Genomic DNA, 6,000 nt, shown 5'->3' with positions numbered 1-6,000 from the left:
ATATATTTTTTCTTATGTCAGTTGCCTCTAAGAAAGTTTGGCATTCTACGTAGTGGGATCATGTGCTTGATTTTCAGCTTAATATTCTTCCCTCTCGAAGAATTGAATGTGCTTCTGCTAATGTGGTGTCGAGCATCTAATTGTTATTTCTTTGGGTATAAACACTAAGCTCTGGAGCACTGCGATTCTTTTGAAGAAGTATTACTCATCCCAAGAGTGTCGATTTTGTTTTACAGTATATATTTGCCTTCTACATTCCTTCTTTTAAAATGTTTATTACAAATGTTAATCTTAAACAGATGGGTTTTGTTTTTGTGATTGAGTGTGCATTCAATGGATGCTGAGAACACTCCCTTCACAAGAAGACCGTTTACTTTGAGCCAAAGCCTGACATATTTCCTTGCTGAAACACTCCCTTGCTTAGCTATTTGCTTGTTTTAACTTTGCATTTCTTCTACATTTGGCACCGAATCATTCAGGTGTTTCACATAGAAATTTCACATTTCTGTATGTAAATATCGGAGAAGAATGATACATTCGGGAGCATTTCCTGTTGTGATTAGCACTGCACCCTCCAGGTGTGCCTTCCTCCCTGCTGGGGAGCAGTGCAGCTGTTTTCCTTCTCTTGGGGGAAAGAGTTCTGCAAAAGAAACATTTGTTAGCCAACTAGCAATTTATTTCCCATTAATTCATCACCGCTAAGTAAAATCCCTATTTTTATCCAGTCAATAGTAGTTTCCAGTCTTAGCATCTTATCTTTTAAACTTTCAATCATAATGGTTAGCTGAAATCTTTTTTTGTCACCCATAATGTATAATAATTGGCTTTTAAAGTCACAGATATCTTTATTACATACTTTACTTATAAAAGTAAATCACATGAATTAAAATATGGACTAAAGCAAAAACTAACCCACAATCCACCACTCTAATGCAATCACTATTTTATTTCATTTCATATGCATGTTTTCACATAGTTATAATAGTGACGTCCATATACTTTAGTATCCTACTTTGTAATCAATTAACATTTTATTATAAGATTTTTCCATATTGTGACAGTCTCCTCAACCCTCTTCTTTGATAACCATTATTTCAATGGCTACATATTATTCCATTTAGGTGTCACACTATAATTAATTTAGAAAAGCTCCTATTGGTGAACATTTGAAATGCATCTGATATTTGTTTGATAAGACCGTTAGGAGCATCTTTGTGCTTATAGCTTTTTAAGTATTTTGTTTAACCTAATAGTGGAATTATTTATCTATTTATAGATAATCTATTAATTTTCCCAAATCTATATCTAATAGAGTCTATCTATCTACATCAATTTATTATTGATTTACCGCAATAGGTAAATTTTGAAACCCTAGCATCAGGCAGGACTACAGCCAATTAATATAATGGAAAGAGACAATTTTCTACAGTGTTAAGTGTACTAATTAATTTAATCAAAATACCCTTTTTGAGCACTAACTATGACAAGTACTATTCCTGATATGCTATAAAGACAACAATGACCAAGGGAGACACCATCCTTGTCTTGATGAAGCTTTCCTTATGATAGGTGGTTCCGCCAGTCTACAGAGTGACCAGTACTTTGAATGGGGAAATAGACGTCTTTTGGAAACACAATGATGAGGCTCAACCTCCTAATCCCAGGGCCTTGTAGGGCTTCCTAGGGGGAGTAACATTTAAATAAACCCTAAAGAATAAGGAACTAGTCAGCAAAAATGTAGGGTGGCATAGGGAAGGAGGGTAAGTGCCCTTCAGGCAGAGCTAATGGCATGTGAAAGACCATGAAGCAAGGAAGCACACGTGGTGGACAAAAAACTGAATGAATATATAATGTGCCTGGAGAGGGGATCGTGTGTAGGAATATTTGAACATTTCTTTTTCATTTTGCTTAGCATTCATCAACAATCATATTTAATTCTTGCTTTACGTAGTGAGTTCACAATCCGAGCTTCCTTTCTAACACAGTCATCCTATTCTAACAGAAGGCAATGTATGAAAGGGCCAGTTAAACTGCATCCTTGCCAGCATCAGATGGTATCATTTAGGTTATTTTAATAAAGGAGAGTAAAAAAGATATTATTTTTGTTTATAACTATCATTTCAAGGTCGATGGAGTGATTCGATGGACACTCCCAAGGGAAGCCTCTTTTCAAGAGCTCGCCTGTATTCTTTTCCCCAAGACTGAAACTCCTATTATTTTTCTCTCCTTTGGCTTAAGGTATTGAAAGCTTCTGTCAATTTGTAAATTTACTATTGAAAAGATTACATATTCTATTCCCTTCAGACAGGAACATTTTATAATAATCTTTTCGTGTTCGTTAGCAAAGAGCTATGTCTTTAAAGAATGGATCACAGCAGAGTTAAATTTTGATCGTGGATTTTGAGAAAGAAACAGTCCCTAAAAAGAATTTCTCCTTGGAAAGTGAAAACTTAGGTGTGGGTATTAGACTCATGGAAGACTTGGAAAGCAGGCGTGGAGAATGGAAAAAAGGTAGTACCCCCCAAAAGATGATGAAATGGCTCCAAATCACACCCTGTTCACAAATTTTCCTGGGCCTAGCCCTGTCCACAGTAGCCATTTTAGAGGAAAGTGGAAAATACCTTTGAAATGTAACTTCTTTTAAACGTAAATGTAAGACCTTTTTTGTTGCATGGCCAACTTCTCAGTGTAAAGTAGACCAACAGAATCATGGTTCCTTTATACTCTGGCTCTTAGGCCATGCATTAGCAGGCACACTCTGTACCTTAGGGAGTCAGGAAGAGTTGCACTAGGTCAGGAGGACAGTGATTAATGCAGCTGTTGGCACTAAAATTAGGTGCAGTGATTTAATTTGAATTTGGTCATAGCAATCATCATAACTAATATTTCCAGTCCTCTCGTCTGGCCCTTGCCGTTCACTGTTTAAGCACTGTGGCAGTCATTTGGCGATTATAAACGTTCTGATTCTCCTCTTTCTGGGCATGTGGTAGTTACTTTCATTCCCCGCCTTCCTTAAAGTTGTGGCTTACTTTGGCCAGTGGGATGGGAATGAAGGTGATGTGTGTCTCTTTCAGATGAAAGCATTAGCCAGTGGAAGATAGGATCAAACGAACTTGCTTTAAACCATACCCACGCAATAGCCATTGGGAATGTGGAGCTATGAGGACTATTGACTGAAGAATAAATTCTCATAATCACAGCAAGAAGAAAAATGGACAATTACAAATCAGTATTTCTCTGGCTACAATCCACATGCTTTGTGGAAAAGCCAGCAACCCTCAAATTCTTCCAAAGTAGTCCCAAAAGTTCCCAGGAAACTCTTGCTGTGCTCTGTAGCCAAATCTTTTGGCTGCATTATACCATCTGTGATCTTCTCTGCTGCTCCAAATCTCCATGGCAATGGCAATGAACAAAGTAGCCACTCTTTCAACAATGCACACCAGTGGTGTTCCTGCCACAATACTGCAATTACTGAGCCAAAATGGCAGCACCATTTGCCAAGGGCAATGGCACCTAAACCAAAGCTTTGACTGTTGCAGGTAAGACAAACGCCCCCTCACATTGTCATGGAAGCTTCTAGCATCAATATAGCAATGCCATGTAGTCTCAAAAATCTTGTTTATGTTAGTTTTTATTCATTTTTTCATTCCAGGCCTCTTTGTCTCTGAGCTCAAATATGAGATCATCGCAGCTAGACAAGAGCAACAGGCAGAAATGAGGCTATGCTCAGATTCATCTTTACCCTCTGTCTTGGCAGTGAGTACTCCATATAAAACAATGCATCGAAAAGATTCATTCTTCTTTTCAGATAATTTCTCTGCCTGGAGTCTCCTCAGGCCCTTTTGAACAGAGAGACTTGATGGACCCAGCCTATCTGTTCTCCAGACTGGTCTTAGAGTGATCATTGGTTAGGCCTAAGTTGGGTACTCACCTGCAAATACTTTTCAAGCTTGCTGAGTTTCATTGGTGGTATTGACAAGAATGTTGTGGATCAGTCTAAGAAGACACTGAACTAAATAGAATTGAATTAGAGTGAAATGAAGGAAAAGAAAATAATTATAGTGTGGAGCCACTGTAGAATTTCTTTACAAAGTAAATTCTATTGTGGAAAAGAACATCATTAGAAAGAGGATGTTATCACAGTGGAAACTAAACATCTGCACTTGTTTCTGAAGGACAATAATTGAGGCTTTTTAAAAAAATCACTATTATGCAAAGACAGCTACAACCCCAATGAGCCAGCTGACTAATGAGGGTGGCAGAAACTACTTGTCTCCCAAATGCATTCTTCGCATCTTTCTTTAATAATAAAACTTGAGTTTTACCTGGACACACGGTCCTTAAAGGCATACATTGCTCTTAATGAGAGAGATACCCCTTCCATTTCTTCTTTCCCTCTTCTGACTGGTTGGAAGAGAGATACAATAGTGGGAACTTGAACAGCCACCTTGAGACCCTGAGATGGAAGCCACATGATGGTAAAGCAACAAAATATAAGAAGCTTGAGTCCCTGACCAATAAAACTGCCTATCTGTCTTGGGCTATTTTCACTCAGACTGTTAAATGAGACATAAATAAATTTCTATCTACTTTAAGCCGCTGTTATTTTGTTTTTTATGGAAGATAAGATTATAACATAACTAATACAATGAGAAAATTGAAACAGTAAAAAGAAAAGTGCCAAAGATTTGGCCAACCTGGAAAGATCAGAGTTCTTTTAAGGTAAAATACACTTAAGGTAAGGCAAAGAAATTCAAAATGCATTGCTGACAAAGTTACGCCCACCAGTCTTTGTTCAATATAAGGAGAAGCCAGTGTGAGGTTTTTCCAAAATAATACACATTAGTTAATTTACTGTAATTCTGCAGCCCATATCCTCAGCATTGAACATCAAAGATGCCTTTAAATGCCAATAAGTTTCAATAGCTAACTTTACTTTATGAGCTCCACCATGGAAAACCACGTGTTCTTTCATTCCTCAGAATAGTTTCATTAGAAGATTAAGACAATAGAAGAAATATTTCAGAATCTTTTGCCTCTCTCCATTCTCCTATTCCCCACTTCTATGCCAGAGGTTAAAAACCAAATTGCTACAATCCTGAGAATAAACTCCTTTTCCAGCAGCACATGAGTGAATATTCTTTACTCCTAGAAGACTTTCAACCAGAGAATTACCATCTGCCAGGTCCAGTGACTCTCTGTAGGCCACGGGCTGTAAGAGATAGGATCTGCCTGTAGGCTGATTGAGTGTAAGCCCAGTCCTGAATGGATCAGCTGAGTTCATGTAATAGATAAGAACTGTTTGGTTGTCCATAATAGAAAACATGACAAACAGTGACTTAAATCATAATGATATTTGTTACCCCATTAAAAAAAGATGTCTAGAACTAGGAGGTCCCAAGATTCATTAACTTCGGTGGCCTAATGACATCGCCAAATAGCTAGATGCTTTCCGTTCTTCTACTTTGCTGTTCTCAACTCGTGGGGATACAAGGTGGCTGACACAACCCCACACTCACATCCTTTTTCAATCCTACTCAAAAACAGGAAGCTGGAGGAAAGGACAGGAAGTAGCTTTCTCCTTGCACACCTCTGTGCAAATCAAGGAGGAAAATTATTGCCAAAAGCCCTCTCATACCCTGCTCCTCAAATTGTGGTCCTCAGACCACAGCATGATCCATGATCTGGGAACTTAACAAAATTCAACGTCCCAAGCCCATCCTGATTACTGCTTCAGATTCTACATTTTAACAAGATTCCCGGGTGATTTGCATACACAGTAAAGTTTGAGAAGTACTATTCTAATAAATTTTTTCTTATATCTTTTTAGCCAGAACTTGGTGACACAATTATCCCCTGGTGAAAGGCAAAATGGGGAAGTCATCTTCCTTTTTTAGCCTCTTTAGTGAGAAACAGGAAAGGGCAAATGAAGTAGGGAATGGCTGTTTGTGGGACAACTCCCAGGATCTGCCACAGTATTTCTCCGGGGACAGAGTCGTA

This window comes from Equus caballus, chromosome 14, assembly GCF_041296265.1.
Source record: "Equus caballus isolate H_3958 breed thoroughbred chromosome 14, TB-T2T, whole genome shotgun sequence".
Classification (NCBI taxonomy): domain Eukaryota; kingdom Metazoa; phylum Chordata; class Mammalia; order Perissodactyla; family Equidae; genus Equus; species Equus caballus.
The sequence above is the reverse complement of the archived record's forward strand: the minus strand, read 5'-3'. Positions refer to the sequence as shown.